The 8,476-nt window shown below is 35.4% G+C and overlaps 1 pseudogene; it reads left to right on the forward strand.

The window, feature by feature from the left end:
* Nucleotides 1-2,316: 2,316 nt before the first annotated feature.
* On the forward strand, nt 2,317-4,156 carry LOC104856729 (annotated as a pseudogene).
* The last annotated feature ends 4,320 nt before the right edge of the window (nt 4,157-8,476 follow it).

The following is an 8,476-nucleotide window of genomic DNA, read 5'->3' on the forward strand; positions in this document are numbered from 1 at the left end:
GATGTTCTTTGTCATGGAAGTATCTTATTTCCTCATCCATTTTTAAGAGAGGTTTGCATGATACATCAGTTTAGGTTGTAGGTTGTTTTCTTTTAGGACTTGCAATACCTAACTCCAGGCTCTCCTTGATCTGAGGGTTTGCGTTAAAAGGTCTGTTTGGGGGCCAGGAATTCTTGTGATTCTGATGGGTTTTCCTTTTCTTTTTTTCTTTTTTGTAACTGCTTGCAATATTTTGTTCTTCTGTTGGGTTTCTGTTGGAATCATAACTATTATATGTCTAGGTATAGATTATTTTGATTATGGCTAATTGGATTCCTATATGCCTCACTTATCTGTATGTCAAATTCTTTTCTTCTATTTGAGAAGTATTTTGTCATTAATTCTGTGAACATATTTATGTCATTTGGATTTTCTCCTGCTACTTCCTGGATTCCTATCAGTCTTATATGATTCTTCTTTGCATTTTGTAGGAATTGTTAGATTGATTTCTCATGATCTCTTACTGTTTTTAAGAGATCTTTCATTTCATGGTCACTGAATGCAATCCTATCTTGTATATGTGAAATTCTATCTTCACATTTGTTCATTCTGCTGCAAATGCTTTGTACAGAGTTTTTAATCTGGATATCTGTTTGTATCTTTCATGGATTCCATTTATTTCCTATGTTGGGCATTCATGACTTTTATCATGGTTCTAAACTCATCTATTTTTTATCTGTTACTGTTCTAGAGTCTCTAATCATGTCTTTCATTGGGCTCACTATCTCTATAGTTATTTGGAAAAATATTTCTGTTTTGAAATTTTTTAGAGCCTGATTGATCTCTTTTGTGGCTTCCTGTGCTATGAGTTTAGGGCATTCTGGTGGGTGGTGGCTGATTGTCAGACATTTCCACCTTGTTTTCTTTCAAATTTGCCATTGTTGAGCTGGTAGTCTGTATTTGTGCCTTGCTTAAGTGTTTTCTCATTTTTATTTTTATTGTTAGTACTGTCCTTGGTTTAATTCTTGCGTTACTACTTCAATCTTTCTGATATAGCTGCTCTTTAGAGTTTGAGTCTCTAATGATTCAGAGACTCCCTCAATAGTATCAAGAAGGAAAATTGATTAAATCAATTACAAACCTTTAGCCCAATTGATACAATCAGCAGCACAATAGCATCAAGCATAGCTTAGAAATTGACAATTTGTGGTAGTTATTAATCTATCACCTTTAATCATGTGAATGAAATCAAATTTGAGGAACAGCCAAAAATATGCTTACAGTGATTAAACTCTTCAATATACAACTTATCCTTCAGGATGTGGACTTAGAAGGAATTGGAGGAGAGGAATAGATGAAGTATAGGAAAAGGTTTCAAAGGTAGCTGGAGAACTCAGCATGATCATCCAAACTCTAAGAAACTGTTAAAGACAAGAAGGAAAGACAGAAGGCAAGAAAAAAGACAAGACTAACATTAATAAGGAAGCTATAAATTTTACTCACTTTCCTTTGAAATTAATGACAATAGAGAGAAGAAAAAAGAGGGAAGAAAATAAAAAGATAGAAGAAATCTAAATTAGAACAGGAAAAGGAACAAAAAGGGAGATGAAGAAAAATGTGGGGGAACAAATGATTGAGCAGGAAAAAGAAGAATTTGAAGAATGGGAAAATTATAATTTTAAAAATAAATTAAAATTAAAAATAAGGTCTCCTGCAGGATTAAACTCTGCATGCTGCAGGGGAACCTGCATGGCTGGGTAGTCCACCTGTTCTGCTGTGATTAAGTCCCAGAGTGCTGGGTGTTGGGGAAGCAGCCTAGCTCCCCGTATTGGCTGGGTAGACCTCACTGGTATAATCCAATGTAGCTCCAGGGTGTCACCACTCCTGGTGACTCTATGTAGTCTTAATCCCTTTCTTGCTTATTGAAACCAGAACATATGACTGCATCTGCTGAAGACCCATTTACCATATGTGTTACAAAAGTACTCTTTCCTCAGATGACATGATACTATAAATACTCAGGTGCCTTAACAGTAGTGGTATAAGCTAAGCTTATGTAGTTCATGTTACATATACCATCAAAGGAGCTAAAATACTAAATTTTCATATGGCACAATAGTGACAGCTTCTTCATTGGAAGAATATATGTAAATCTGTAAGAATCCATGGCTGTAAGGAAAGAGACACATCAAGGGAACGAGAGAGAGAACACAGGAGGGGCAGGAGCCTTGCTTGGGTCTGTTGCCCTTGGCAACACAGTGGCCACCACCACTGTAGCTTGGTTACTATCAGTATGAGGGAGGTGGGCTATGGCAATGGTGGCAGTGGTAGCTGTGAATGAGTTCTCTGGGTAGATGAGGGAAGAAGAAAGGCTCCAGTGGCCCTAGCATTTGGGTGCCTTGCAGGCCTCCACCCACCTGCCAAGTTCCTATGCCTCTGGCCAGAGCTGGTCCCTCTGCTGCCATTTCCACATAAGTTGAACCTGTACCACTTCTCTTACCCCCTGTTAGAAGGCTTTACGCTGCTGTTCCTGGTGGCCTTCCACCGGGGGGTCCTCTTTATGTGGCTCTGCCAGCACCTATCCCATGCCCTCATGACCACCATGAAGATCTACTGGGCCGTGCCTGCACAGGCCTTTCCTCCATCCCAAGGGCTGGGTGGGTATTCCGAGCACATCTGAGCCTTCCACAAACAGGCCTTCGAGTATATCTCCATGGCCCTGCAAATTAAGGAGATGAGAAAGCAGGACAGAAGGAGCAAGCTCTGTAATGTTATAAGAACAGTATCAAAGAACTAGAAAAAGGAATAGCTGTCATAGTTACAGGACAAGGTGAACAATGTGAAAGACCTTGACTTCTTCAAGCAAAATGATGACTAATTTGGTTATGCCCGAGGATTGTTTACAACTTCTAGAGAGCTGAAACCAGATTTGCAATTTTCCAAGTCACAAATAGATGTCTATAGTGACAGTAATATCTTGACATGCCACGCAGTGTGAATCTAAAGTCAGAAAGTGGAACTGTTCCAAAAAGAAAAGATCCCTTAACACATGCTAATAATTCACTGTCTCACTCAAAAACAGTTATGAAAACTGGATCCACAAGTCTTTCAGGTCACCACAGAGCACATAGGTGCAGGGGTTTATCCATGGTTTCTGGAAAAAGATAGGGGACTGGTCCTACAATGGCCACTCTAAGGGTACTCCAAAAATAAACAAATAAACCTTCACCCCCTACAACTGCTGCTTATAAAAAGAAAGACTTGAAGAAATTTAGGAATATAGATAGTAACCTTAATAACCTTATAATGAATGAAATTGTGGACAAAGGAACAGCTATAAAATTTGATTATATAGCTGGTCAAGAGTTGAGAAAACAAGTACTGCAAGAAATTGTTATTCTTCCTTCTCTGAGGCCTGAGTTGTTTACAGGGCTTAGAGCACCTGCCAGAAGATTATTACTCTTTAGTTCACCTGGAAATGGGAAGGCAATGCTGGCTAAAGCAGTGGCTGCAGAATCTAACATAACATTTTTTTTTTAATATCAGTGTTACAAGTTTAACTTCAAAATATGTGGGAGAAGGTGAGAAATTGGTGAGAGCTCTTTTTGCTGTGGCTTGAGAACTTCAGCCTTCTATAAATTTTGTAGATGAAGTTGATAGCCTTTTCTATGAAAGAAAAGAAAGGGACCATGATGCTATTAGATGTCTTAAAGTTGAAGTTCTTATAGAATTTAACATTGTGCAGTCTGCTAGAGATGAGAGAGTACTTGTAATGGGTGCAAATATCAGACCACAAGAGCTTGATGAGGCTCTTTTCTGGTGGTACATCCAATAGGCATATGTATCTTTACCAAATGAGGAGACAAGACTACTTTTACTTAAGAATATATTATGTAAACAAGGAAGTCCACTGACCCAAAAGGAACTAGCACAACTTGCTAGAATGACTGACGGATACTCAGAAAGTGATCTGACACCTTTGGCAAAAGATGCAGCATTGGTACCTACCTGAGAGCTGAAATTAGAATGGATGAAAAATATGTCTGCCATTGAGATGAGAAATATTTGATTATCTGACTTCTCAGAATCCTTGAACAAAATAAAACTCAGTATGAGCCCTCAAACTTTAGAGGCATACATACATTGGAACAAGGACTTTGGAGATATCACTGTTTAAAGAAACACTTTTGTAAGCTTGCAGAACATTTACTTAACAAGAGAGAAGATGTTTCTCATCTTCAGTGAACAGTTATCAGCTACAGAAACTCAGCCTAAATTTACAGAATTTTTCAGAGCCTTACAATTATTTGGGTACCAAATTTAAACAAAATACAATATACAATGTAAATGGAATATTTTGTTGTTTAAGGCCTTCTTACCTTGTTGGAAATGGTGTATCAATGGTCACTTAAATTAGAGCACAACAAAAACCAAATCTGTTCTTCTTTACCAGTACAATCCTAGTGTAAATAATTTGTATATTGTGTTGAAGGTCAAAGTATTCCAGAGACCTTGAATGCTAGAAGACACAAAAGCCTGTTTTTGCCTGTCTTCTAATGTTTTTAAAACAGTATTTTTAAATTTTCCTTTCGTGTGTTTTTCTCAACTCTCTCTAATTGGAATAACAAACACCTTTAAGTTTCCTTTTCTTTTCCTTTTACAAATCCAGAGTGCCAAATGGAACGTTTTCCTAACAGCAATAGGAAAAGGCTGTTTTGAGGCTTTTTTCTTCATAAATCTACTGATGTTAAACAGTTTTGTTTTATTTTTCTGTTACCTTGCTGCCAAATAATTTAGAAAGCAGTATAACAACAAAGCAAATCTGGTAAAATAGAAAAGGGTTGAAGATTTGAGTTTCTCTGTCATGTAGATCAATCCTCTTAGGACCTGCACCATTTCTTTTTTCTAATGTCAGGATTCAGCTGTATGCTGTTAATTTATTCTAGAAGGAATTAATTTTCTGCTAAAATTCTCATATTCAAAGGAGCCAATTTTAACTGTTACAATAGCAGCTCCAGTACAAGAATAAGGAGATATTGGGAGATAAATTACTTAATTCATTGCCTATCACTTTTTTTTCTTTCTTTTTTTTTGTACTGGTTTTGAACTCAGGTCCTTGTGCTTGCAAAGCAGGCCATTGAACTGCTGAGCTAAATCTCCACCCCACTTATCACTTTCTTACTGTTTATAAGATTAAAAGCCAAGGGAACTACAATTTTTTATTCTTAATAATTATGAATCCCTTCAATGAAACTAAAATACTGAATTTTTATATACATTGCATACTTTTTATAGGTTTCTTGTGCTCACTTTACTAACTAAAGTTATAGTCTGTATGTCTAGTTTCTTCAAAATGTACAATTGTTTCTTGTTCATATAAATATTCTTGAATTTTTATCATAAAAATGTTCACTGTAGAATGCAGAGATGCATATAAAGGCCTTTAAAATACTGTAATAAAGGCAAATGGATATTTACCCTTAGTTTACTGGTAAGGGAGAGAGAGAGAACAAAGGCAATAGTGAACTAGGCATACAATCAATCTCCTGTCTTATCTGTAGGTGGGAGGATGCATACAATTAATTGCTATAAAAGTAATGATAAAATAGGAAAAGAAGAGAAAAAAATAAAAAGGAAAACAATAAAAAGCAATGATGACAAGAACTGTTTCCTTACTCATTTTTCTGCACATGCTCCTGACTCTCGCCCTTGTCTCCAAGCAGTAAAACGAATAGGAAAAACTTCACATTCACCCTAGTGAGCTATAACTGAATAATGCACAACAGGGCAAGCAGAAGGGAAAGCACAGGAAGATGAACAAGGCAAGCCAATGCTAAATCACTCAGCCAGTTATGGATACAGATCATAATTCCATTCATGCTAGTAAGGGCTATTATTTCCTATCATTGCCTTTTCATCTATGATGCACACAAATGTGTCACAAGTGTTTCATTATGACTGTTAATGTTAAAACTTTAAAGAAATGCTGCTATATCATTTATACACTTCAAAGAGAGACTATATTGGCATCAGTAAATGCTCATTTGGTGATCATAAAATTGCCCTCATTAGTTTGACTCAAACACATCTCAGTAGTAGATTTAAACACTCTAGTAGTAATTTCAATTTGATCACAACTATTAGTAGAATTTAATTTTTTGGATGAAATATGGATATATGCCAAAAGTCCACTATTTAGATTATGTGTTATGTTTCCATTTACTGAGGATGTTACTTAGGTTTCAGTTGTCCAGAAAGATATATTTTGCACAAATCTGGCTTGTAACTAACTTTGAGTTAATTACTATCAATATGTACATGAGTTTTCAGTATATTCTGTTCAATTAGAAGAGCATAATTAATGTAAATTGTATTGATTGCTTTCTATTACTAAGAAAAGATATAGAACAAGTGTAACGAAAATGTGTAATTTGGCTTATGGTTACAAACGATCAATTCTGTGGTTAATGGCTCAAAGTTAGAAACTGCATGGTAAAGGAGAGCTGCTGAACAGATAGCAGCTTTGGAAACAAAGACAGGGTAAAAAGAGAGCCATAGCAATAGGATAGACAGGATAGAGGATGAGAAAACATACTTCTAGATAATGCCCCTATTGACCCATCTCCTCAAGCAACACCTCGACTCCTGAGAGCATAGTTAGCTGTGAACTCAGTACCCATATGATCCAAGCACCTTCCAAAAGTCCTAGCTCTGAACATATAAGCCTTTTGGGGGGAATATATTAGATCTATATCACAGCAATGATAACACCAATAATGACTCAAAATAATAGACAAATCTGTGAACTTCTACTATGTCAGATGTACCACATGAAGGCAGCAATAGCTTTAAAATATATGTATTTTTGTTGTCCATATTTTCTAACTTAGCAGACTGAGGATATGGTGTGTTAAATCTTACAGATTTTTAAAACTGTAACTTTGTGAAATAGAATTCAAATTTATACCATCATGCTTGCCATAACTTGTAAACCAATAACTTTTATGTATATTGGTCTATATTCCTAAAAAGAATGGCCTCTGATTATTGATATAGAGTTCAAAAAATACATCTGTAGGGTTACAGTCATTTATTTCTATTTCAAAATACACAGACTATCTCATTGTCTGAAGTGTTGCAAGTTATATTTAAAGGTACAGAAGATTTAGAAGTTTTGAGATTTTAGTATTCAAATGACTCTGTATTAGAAATAACTTAAGACATGTGTGAATATGTGTGTATGTGTGCACAAATGCAAAGTTAAACAATTATTAGGAAAATGAAATATTTAATCTTTTTCAACAATTTTCACTCATTAAAATTTATGTCTTCCTTTCTCAAAGTGGAGGAATAAAAAGATAAATTTAATTATAGAGGAAGGAAGAGAACAAGAAAAGGAGGAAATGACTAAAAAAGTCAGAGAGAAGAAAGAGGAGAAGGCATTTTTCCCCTAAGGCATTTAAATTTCTTCTATAATGTGATCTTGAACAGTAAAGTGACAAGAGTACACAGAATCACAAAATACCAAACACTGTCAAAATTAGTTGGGTTAACTTGGGTAATTTTCCTCTCTCTATATATATATATTTTTTTTTAAATATTAATTTTCTAAATATAGTTATTTGGACTACATCAATTATTCTAGGAACAATTCCAAATAATATTATGTAATTTCCTCCAGTATTTATAAAATATATTTTAGTACATGTTTATAGAACATAATGTTTATATTCCTGTCTTAGAATTGCTACATATATATATAACATATCCTAATTCAATTTTTTTCTCTCTTTGAGTTTATTGGTACATTTTAGATATACAGTACAGTTACATTCATCATTGGGACCTTGTATCTTTACATGACAGGTCTTGATTCTCATTTTTTCCCCTTGTCCCTGCCCTCCCTTCACCCCCTCCTTCCCTCCCTATTTACAAATACTTTATTTCCATTTTTTCATTTTCTCATATTTTTTCCCTTATTACCTTTCTCCTACCCTACCCACTTCCCCTACACCTTTAGCCTTTTTCTTCCTTTTTCACATTGTCAATTGTATCATTAGGATCTATGTGCCATTATAGTTTTTCACACCAGAGAAAATTTTCAGCATTTATACATGTGTGATTTATTTATTTCACTGAGAAGTATATCCTCAATATGTAGCCATCAAGGCCGGGGATTTAGCTTAGCGGTTCGGTGGCCTGCATTGCAAGCCCAAGGACCTGAGTTCAAACCCCGGTACCCCCCCAAAATATGTAGCTATTTTCCTATGAATGATTCTAATTTCTCATTCTTTATGGCTGAGTAGTACTCCATTTTATATTAAAAAAAAAAACCCACATCTTCTTTATCCAGTCTCCAACTGATGGGCAAATTGGCTGTTTCCAATTTTTAGCTATTACAAACTGTGCCACTATAAACATAGGTGTGCATATATCACTGATGTATTAAAAAAGAGCCACTAAATTTGCTGGAAGATAAGTTAGGCAGAACTCTTGA

The sequence above is a fragment of the Fukomys damarensis genome, unplaced genomic scaffold (assembly GCF_012274545.1).
Source record: "Fukomys damarensis isolate Sample0158 unplaced genomic scaffold, DMR_v1.0_HiC HiC_scaffold_39, whole genome shotgun sequence".
In the NCBI taxonomy this organism is placed as follows: Eukaryota; Metazoa; Chordata; class Mammalia; order Rodentia; family Bathyergidae; genus Fukomys; species Fukomys damarensis.